Genomic DNA, 9,826 nt, shown 5'->3' on the forward strand with positions numbered 1-9,826 from the left:
TACCATGTTGCTATGTGGTGAATAAAGTGTTCTGGGTGGTTGCCAGGGCGTTGCCATGCAGCTGCTAAGGTCTGAGTGGTTTTTAGCATGTTTGTCTGCAGTTACTAGGATGTGCTGGTTGGTTGCCAGGGCATTGCTATGCAGTTGCTAAGGTATAGTGTGTTGCTATGCAGTTCTTAGGGTATTTTGAGCATTTTTAGCATGTTGCTATGCCATTACTAAGATGTTCTAGGTGGTTACCAGGGCATTGCTATGCTATGTGCTATGTGGCATTGCTATGTGGTGCCTTATGTTATGTTCTAAACTATTGTCAGGTTTTGAGCAATTTGTGGTTGTTCTCAGTGTTTTTAGTGTGTTGCTATGGAGTTAATAGAATGTTCTGAGTGGTTACCAGGGCGTTGCTATGCAGCTGTTAAGTTCTGAGTTCTTTTTAAATATGTGGCTAATTTTACTCTGATGCATTGTATGGTTACCAGGGTGTTGCTATGCAGCTGTTAAGTTCTGAGTGCTTTTTTAATATGTGGCTAATGTTACTCTGCATTGTATGGTTACCAGGGTGTTGCTATGCAGCTATTAAGTTCGGAGTGCTTTTTTAATATGGGGCTAATGTTACTCTGATGCATTGTATGGTTACCAGGGTGTTGCAAAGCAGCTGCTAAGGTTTTCAGAGTGTTTTTTAAAAATGTATACAGAGTTTCTAAAGTGCAGTTTTCTGGCTCATCCCACATAATACTCATCGCTAGATTTGATGGATTTCATTCAAATCCCTAACCATTAGGTCTTACGGGTTTGGAACAACATGAGGGTGAGTAATTAATGACAGAAATACATTTTTTTGTGTGAACTATCCCTTTAATCATCTTTTAACATAGTGTCTAATGCAACTAATGCATGTTTCAACCGTTGTCTTTACTTTTGCACGGTCCCTTTTGTGTAATGCAATAACTATGCCAAATTGTCACCAGCTGGTCAATGAACAGTTAACTCAAACTTGTGCGGTTTTGTCAGGGACTGATTACCCAGAAAGACTCTCAAACATCATGTGATAATGCCCTCGGGAACCTCTGACATCGCACCAAAAGAAAAATAGAAACATGATCTGTAATGCAAGATTGGTAGTGTGGATATTAGAGCATTTCAGGTACCGTTTCTTATGCTCATGCTTATGAATTATGCATAAACAGTACATGTAGTTAAACTTAAGTCTGCTTCAAGAGTTGCACTGCAACATGATGTACTTAAAAATTGCATGTGCTACAGACTGGAATGGTACCTAAAATCAGCTTGTTCTGGAGAGCTGTGTTATAACTTTTCCAAATTGAATTTATCAGCGATAATTTACAAAAAATCAGCACTTTAAAAAAAAAAATAGACATATTGAAGAAAGATCAGAAACCATCCAGCAACCCTCAAAAGAATAATCTATCTATCTATCTATCTATCTATCTATCTATCTATCTATCTATCTATCTATCTATCTATCTATCTATCTATCTATCTATCTATCTATCTATCTATCTATCTGTCTATCTATCTATCTATCTATCTATCTGTCTGTCTATTTGCCTTTTTAATTTTTTTTTTACTTTTTCAAAACTTTTAATCAAGGCTTTTGTCAACTTTGCATAACAAAAGTGTATAATCTAAGCAGAAAATGTCAAACTCAAATCCATTACAATGTCATATCAGGACAGGTCTTGCACAAACAATGTTACAAAAGAAATCCCTGCTGAAACATCTTGCAAAGTTTTTTTCTCAGTTATTTTAAGTGTAAATGAAAAATGTGCAAAGTTACCACTCTTGTCCAATCATACTCTTGCAAAGCAGGTGAAAAGCCTCTGACGATATATAGCAAGTAGCTTTCATTGTGTCCTTATTTCACATTAAAGTCACTGCACAGAGATGGGGGAAGTGAACAGAACTTTGGATCTCTTCAGCATTCTGTTGCACAGGATGACATCAGTGTGGTGGGACTCTGGGACTGTAATGGCTCCTGCGGGAGAGTCCGTGTCCTTCAGCTGTTGGCGCCGAGCAGGCGATTCGACCCCGCAGCGTTACCCCAGCGCTCCAGTAACACGCCTAGGACAGTTCCCCAGCAGCCGTCCTACAGCTACAGCCATTAATTGTCATTAAGGCAGTTGGGGCCATTTGGCGAGATCTCCCAGAAAAAGGCAGGACTAACGGTCTATCAGAGCCAATTTGCCATCTACAGCGTGGTCAGATGGGGTCGCAGGCAGCACTGAGGTGTTGAAGGTGGAATGGAGCACTGAGATAAAAATAAACACCAACAACATTTAAGGCTGATATATGTTATTTTCCTATATTAAAGGGGTGGTATAATGCCCTTTTCACAAGATGTAAAATAACTCTTTGATGCCCCAGAGTGTGTATGTGAAGTTTTAGCTCAAAATACCCCACAGATATTTTTATATAGCATGTTAAAATTGTCACCCACTTTTTGAGGGTGAGCGAAAACGCACCGTTTTTGTGTCTGTTCCTTTAAATGCAAATGAGCTGCTGCTGGCACAGGGGGCGGAGCTTCAACAGCTTGCACTCACACAGACATGCACTGAAAATGTCTAAAACCTTTAGCCTTTTATGTTCAAACCGGTTTCAGACAATGGAGACGAGACTCAAGAAGAAGTGACAACATGTAGAAGAAACAGGACATTTCTGAATGGTTAGTTGATGAATTTATGTAGCTTAGTTATCTTCTAGTCATTGATTAGCATATTCTGTCTTGATAATATATAAATCGTGTTCTGGGGGCGGGGTTATGTAAATTCTAGGGTTGGTGATGTCACTAACCCTGGAGGAATGTCGTGTAGTCTCTATACCAGCCGTTTGTTGTAGTCCTTAAAAAGCAATTTCTTTAAAAGCAAATATCCCTCTTTGCTTTAAACTTTGAAGCGTTGTAACTTTCCAGATGTTGTTTATGCTCAAACAGCAACATTACATACTAACTAAAGTTAGAAAAGTGAAATCATAATCAACCACCCCTTTAAAATACTTGCTGTTTAATATGCAACACGAAGGCACTATTAGGTTGAGTTTCTGAAAAGTTTAAACACTGTTTTTAAAGACTGCTTTCCTGATCAACGGGTTCTAATACAGTATATCTGAGGGAAACATCTGTCAGCGGCCCCACTGAGTTCAATCGCAATTGACAGTTGATACATGCTTTGGCATCTTTTCTTCCTGGGCACTGAGTTTGGGATTTTTTGGTCTGCATTACTGTTCAAAAGTTTGGGGTCAGTATGATAAAAAAAAAAAAAAAACTTTTATTCAGCAAGGAGGCATTAAATTGATCAAATATGACAGTTAGACATTTATAATGTTACAAAAAATCAATGCTGTTCTTTTGAACTTTCTGTTCATCAAAGAATCCTGGAAAAGTATCATCGTTTCCACACAAATATGAAGCAGCACAACTGTTTTCAACATTGATGATAATCAGAAATGTTTTTTTGAGCAGCAAATCAGCATATTAGAATGATCTCTGATGCAAAAAATTCAGATTTCACAAATATTACTGTTTTTACTGTATTTTTCATCAAATTGGTAAATGTTGCTGTTATATAGCCTACATTTCTGTAAATTTCAATTAATTTTGATTCTATAATATTCCGATTGAAATTGCAATTGTGTGACCCTTTTTCATCCTTATTTCAAATACAGAAATTGAACTGGATTACCAAATCAAATCTAAATAGTGCAGAACCCTGCAACACACAGATCTTGTTTCATCAAGAGAAGTGGTTCTTTTTTAGAATATGTGTAATGTTGCTTTGCAGAAGCTGCACAGAAGTGCCAATAACTTTTTTTATTATTATTATTGGCATTGATGGTTCCATGAAGATCCTTTAACATCCATGGAACCTTTTTCATTCCAAAAAAAAAAAAAAAAAAAATGTATTTAGATTATTCAAATGTTACTTAACACTATAAGAGAAAAAGGGGTTCTTTTGAGAATTCTTCACTGAAAGGATTTTTCTGGAACCCAACATTTTTCTTCAATGGAAAACACCCTTTTGGAAGCTTTATTTTTATGTGTGGAGTTCAGAGCATCACTGGTTATTGAGAACTCTGGGATGTATATCGTCCTCTTTCTACTCTGGTTCATGCTCCCTGTCTGAACTCCCAGAGCTGTTCCTGCTGGCACATGCATTACCTCTGCCGCCCCCCTTACCCTGACCTACTGTCCGCACCGGCACCCTCCTCATGGGTACCAGCCCGACCCCCTTTCTCTCTCTCTCTCTCGCTCTCTCTCGCTCTCTCTCGCTCTCTCTCGCTCTCTCTCTCTCTCTCTCGCTCTCTCTCTCGCCACAAGCTCGTCTTCCTTTAGATGCAGCCAGCCCTCTTCTTGAACCGCTGCCAATGGAGGCCGGCCCTGGACGCCACAGCTGAAAGTTTTACAAGCGCTCGGGTCGGAAGGCAGGAAGACAGGCTGAGAGATTTGTAAGGACAGCTTCTCTTTCTCTATTCACTTGTGCTTTATTTATATCCGTGTCTCTCTTTCTCTCTCTCTCTCTCTCTCTCTCTCTCTCTCTAGTCAGGCGTCAAGAAATGGTTCTTTCTTTTACCCGAGAGAGCAAAAGTGGGAGAAAATGCAACATGAGGACAGTATGGTGAGAAATAAATGGACAAATAACAAAAGGACGTAAGGAGGGCGCTGACGTCACACTCTGTGCTGCCCATGACAATGCCTGAAAAAAGACAGGGCGATTGCAACTCTTTCTCTCCCTCTCTGTCACCATTTCTGCCCCGTCAGGAAAGGGGTGGCACACTTTTTGGCAGGGTGACACTGGATTATTTCAGAGCGTTCTGGCTGGGACGCGCTTTCTCTACAGCTGAGCAGAGCAGCGTTACCACAAACTTTCAGCACAAGTGCTGTGACAAGTCACTGTCTTGCTCTCTTTGTCCCGACGCCTCGGGTTGAACTTTCTCACTCCGTCCTCTCGCTTCAGCACAGCAAGAACTCTTTGAGGACTCAAACTCTTCAGATTTTTTTTTTTTGCTTGTTTTACCTGGAAAAGCTGACGATCGTGAACTTTCCTTACTTGAACCTTTGATTCAGTTTGAACATGCACAATGCAGAGGCTCTAACAAAAGTTGATGTGCACAAACGCCTATGATTAAATCTTAAAGTATACCGCAAGAAAAATGCAGGCAATGGCAGGACAGCTAAAGATGCTGCAATGACTTCTGAAAAAGAGGAATCGAAAGGCTTGTAATACCTAGGACGGATGCCAAATGCTGACAAAAGACTTCTTTGGGGAGACTTAACTCTATTTCAGGACGTGTGTCAGATCTTTGATGCTGTCTGGGACTGAGTAAGTACATGTACCTCATATCGACATTTGTGCAACGACACGCTCCTGGTTGAGATTTGCTTATTTCGCTTGGTTTTGGACCAAGTTCCACTCCCCGCTTTCGGGCCCGAGCCAGGTGACGGTGTTTTGCATTTCATGCCAACTCCTATAGAGGTCTTAAACATGGAGGACTGACTGCTAACCCAACAACAACAGATGAATGGTGAAAGGTGGCAGCAAAAGTAGCCGCCTTGTTTTCTTTTCCTTTCTCATGCTGTTGTGACCTCTCTCTCCTTCTTTCTCTCGCTCTTTTGGCAGCGGGGCTGAAGTGGGCAGGCGAATAGGAGGGCATAGCTGAATCTGCTCAGCGTTGGCAAGGGCTTGTGTGAGAAGGACTGTTCGCTCGCACACCTCTCTCTGCTTTTCCCCTTGTCTTGCGAGTGACATGGAAACGGTCTCTCCTCTTCTTTCTTCCTCCCTGCTGGTTTTTATTGTATTTTTCGATCGTCGTAGAGTTGTACTTTACCCCATCGGGAGTCTCCCGCGCCGTCCTGCGACAAAAAAAAATCTCTTTACACAGGTACTTCCAGCATTTTATTTTTGTTTGAATGTCAATCTTGCATTTTTTACTTTCTCGTGTTGCAATAACATAATTTTCTTTAACAGACTTTCGCTTCTCCTCATCCTCGTCTTCCTCCAGCACATGTCTTTTATCTGCTGCCGCCATTATAAAAGTGTCTTTCGTTTCTGTTGGATGAGACATTAAACACATTTTTTATTTAAAAAAAACACAAAGTATTGTTAAATAAACCACAAATATAACGGGCGGCTAGTGATTTTGCATGTTTTTATGCCTTGTTTGTCTTGTGTCCGTGCGTGACCACTGTTTCTTTTTATATACAACTTGTTCGCATAATAGCTTTCAATAAACAGTTTTCAGAGGCTAAACAAACATGCGTTTTTCCATTTACAGTAATATTGTGTTATTATAAAGACCATTATAAAGCTAAACTACTCTCTATTGTGCTAAGTTACACGTCTGAGGCCTTCAAAACAAAGAGCAGTGCTTTGCCAAACTACATCGGGAGAAGAAAAATGTATCTTACAATATTACTAGAACTGATCCAAAAATGCTTTATATCATAATCATTCTTTACTTCTGGCTGTTAAGTGGTACACCACATACAAATCTGTACCTCGTCTGCCATGTTGAGAGGAACTGAGCCTTAGATAGGACTGAAACTGAGACCACAGAGAAGAATATGCTAAATAAGATCGAGAGCAAAAGAACGAGACTTTAAAATTAAGTATATAAATATAATACAAATTAATATTACAAATAAAAAATAAATAAAAATACAACTAATAATCAATATAAAACAATAAATATATAGAGCAAATGCTTCTTAAGTTATAATCTAATATAGCTGTTTTTTAAAATCCAGATTTTCAATTTGACACCACTGTAAATTTACAATTTATTTTTAATCACCATAATTATATAAACAACAAAAAGTAATAATACAAATAATATTAAAACACACACACTTCAAGTTTCTTTGTTTCATCTACGAATGAACATTTGAAGATTATTTATGCAGTTTGATTATACATTACGTTTCCATTCCAAAGCGGCTCATGTTTTGTTAGTCCAACTACTTTTAGTTCATTAACACCGTCAACAAAGAATTGTAATTCTTTTAGAGAAGATGTAAATGAAAGCTGCACTGAACACTATACAAAGAGAAAACCAAGTAAGAAAAAAAAAAGAAAAAAAAAAGCAATAAGGTGGTGGGTGGAGAGATAGATAAAAAAAATGAAAACACTTCCTCCACCCCTCCCTCACTATCCTCAGATGAACTTGTCACGTTACTTGATGATTTTTTTCTTCTCTGGCCTGCCCTCTCTACTTCCTGCTATTTTTGTGCTCCCTCCCTCTCTCTCTTCACTCTTTCTCTCTGTGTCGGTGTGGTAACCAGAAACAAAGTCACAGTACCTTTATCTGGAAAAATATTTCAGTAATCATCTGCAATTCAGAAGCAATAAACAGCATCACGTTATGGAGAAAAAGAGGATATCAGCCGAACCCAGGAACTTAGAGCTGCCTGACATTAACCAGAGCAGGTATTTGTTGCTATTGTGGTTCAAGGTCTTATTTCGTAGCAGATCAGATCACATTTGTCTCACATGCATCAACAGAAACGTTAACAGATCAAGTTATGTGTTAGAGTAGTTTCTTTCAAAGCACATGGCGTTTTCATGCACATGCTGCATGTTCATTTAAAGCTGTACTTTTCAATGTTAAATACGCTCTGCTATCCTAGCTTAATGTAACAACGAGTAAGTTGTTAAGAGGTTGATTTCCCCTGAAAAATAACACTTAGACTCTTTCAAAACGGCTTGTTTGAGAATCCTGACCTTCTCGACCAATGGCGTGAGTTTGAGGACTATCTGTTCGTCTGGCCGAATGAAACGTGCATAGAGTTGTTTGGGAAACCTATTTGAAAGCAATTATTATTTTTGCAATTCTAATAGGTGGTGATAGTTGTGCAGAAATTACACTTTATGTGCTTGTATTATACCGTGAGGCCTACTTAACAAGTGTGAACAATTGTGATACCAAATTCGAAGGGAAATTTCCCCTTTTTATCTGCTCTGGAAACGCTCTATTTTTGCAACCATAGTGCCAAATGTTGTAAGCTGTGTCTGTTTGCAAAACAGCTATCGCATTGATAAGCGCTGAACTTAGTGCATGCACAAACAAGGTCAACAGGCACTTCCTGTTTAGAATTTCTATTTTTGTGTGTTAAAAGGCCTCTGGATTTGTACCACTGCACAACCGTGGGCTTAAACACCCTGCGTTGGTAGACAGTGGTGCAGATGACAGTTTTACTAATTCAGATGTGGGAAGTGAAGTGTCATCTCACTTTAAATGAGCAGGTAGGACTATATTTACTCTCTTTCTTAATGGTAACAATACATTTAATAACACTGGCACATATCAATCAAGTGTGCTGAAAAATGTTAACAGTTCCTCCAACTTACAATGCTTTAGTACCGCAGCAATAATGGCTTTTCTTATTAAAAATGGCACCTAATTAGGATTAAAAAATACTAAAAGAACTTAATTTGACAGAGAAATCAAATTTCATCCATTGTTTATTGGACTTATTGTTTGTGATGCATCAGTGTACATTAACCAAAATAAATAAATAATATTAATTAAAAGGTATAAACTAAAGCAAAAACTATGATTTAGACATCATATCAGTCAAATATTTTCTTGAATTAAGCTTTTGTAAAATATCAGAAGAAAATAAGTAGCATGTTGTGCACAAAAGTATGATCTATTCTCTTTCTACAACTAAATGAAGGTTCAAATAAAAGTTGAGTAGGTTTGAACACACGGGGAAATGTCGACAGCTGAGGTGGAATAAAAAATGAGTACCTTTGTGTTAAACCACAAGATCGAGGTTATAGGGAAACTGAAACACTTCCGCTGATAAGCATGCAGATAGTTTTCTTGAAATCACTATATTATCACAAACATGCCATTGCCAAATACATTATACCAAATGGTATTTTAATCACAGATATGATGGAGTTCTGTATATATATGTATAGTAGATATATACATGAATCTGCTCTCTGCTGAAGGAGAGAGTTTATATAATACTGTAGAGCTCCTTTCCTTTGCTTTCCATATTATCTCTCACAAGACATGAAGATTTAGCCTCATGTTGACATAGCCATTACTTTGTGTAATGATCCATGGACTTCAGTGAGACGTGGACCATATACTGTGATGGAATAACAAACAGTCCTTTTAAGATCCAAGAAAAATGTCAAACGAGGTCATAGTACCAGATAGAAACAGCCCCTGAGAAACACTTGAAACATAGTGAGCTGCCTACCTAGACAACATTATTATGCATCATGAGCACACACAACTGTTCAGCTCGATAAAATACCTTAATTTTGCCAGAATCTAAGGTGTCCTTTGTGGATAAGGCAATCCCAGAATGCACTATAGCGAGCTGGAAGACCGAGGGAAATAAATTATTATAAACATACATTTTGTGGCGCTTTTCCACTGCATGGTATGGTACGGCTCTGTTCGGTACGGCACACTTTGGCGCTTTTCCACTGCATGGTATGGTACGGCTCGGTTCGGTTCGGTACGGCTCACTTATGGCGCATTTCCACTGCATGGTACGGTACGGTACGTCATGGTACAGTACTCGCTTCGGCTCGCTTTAAATGGTACCACCTCTGTTGAGGTTACAAGCGTACCGTACCGATACTAAAATGTGACGTGAAAACACTGCAGATCACTGATTGGTCAGACAGAATCATCACTACCAGCGTCATTGTATTTACGACACGAGACACTAAACCCGCTAGATTTAAATAGCCAGTAGACAACAGCCAATGCTGTAGCGCCTGTTTTAAAAGTATTTGCTTAAAAAAAAAAAAGAAATGGCTGAATCATGGTCAGTGGATGAGGTGCAGAC

At 38.8% G+C, this 9,826-nt stretch overlaps 1 long non-coding RNA gene across 3 annotated transcripts; it reads left to right on the forward strand.

The window, feature by feature from the left end:
* The first annotated feature begins 1,025 nt into the window (after nucleotides 1–1,025).
* Nucleotides 1,026–9,397, forward strand: LOC309474194. 3 transcript variants are annotated; one of them, XR_014197221.1, is made up of 3 exons: nucleotides 1,026–1,141; nucleotides 1,890–5,892; nucleotides 7,332–9,396. It is a non-coding gene; the product is annotated as an uncharacterized lncRNA (long non-coding RNA). The 3 variants fall into 3 exon arrangements; XR_014197222.1 differs by having other exon boundaries at nucleotides 1,127–1,141; nucleotides 1,609–5,892; nucleotides 7,332–9,397; XR_014197223.1 differs by lacking the exon at nucleotides 1,026–1,141 and having other exon boundaries at nucleotides 4,314–4,458; nucleotides 4,553–5,892; nucleotides 7,332–9,392.
* The last annotated feature ends 429 nt before the right edge of the window (nucleotides 9,398–9,826 follow it).

The sequence above is a fragment of the Leuciscus leuciscus genome (assembly GCF_965113295.1).
Source record: "Leuciscus leuciscus genome assembly, chromosome: 14".
Classification (NCBI taxonomy): domain Eukaryota; kingdom Metazoa; phylum Chordata; class Actinopteri; order Cypriniformes; family Leuciscidae; genus Leuciscus; species Leuciscus leuciscus.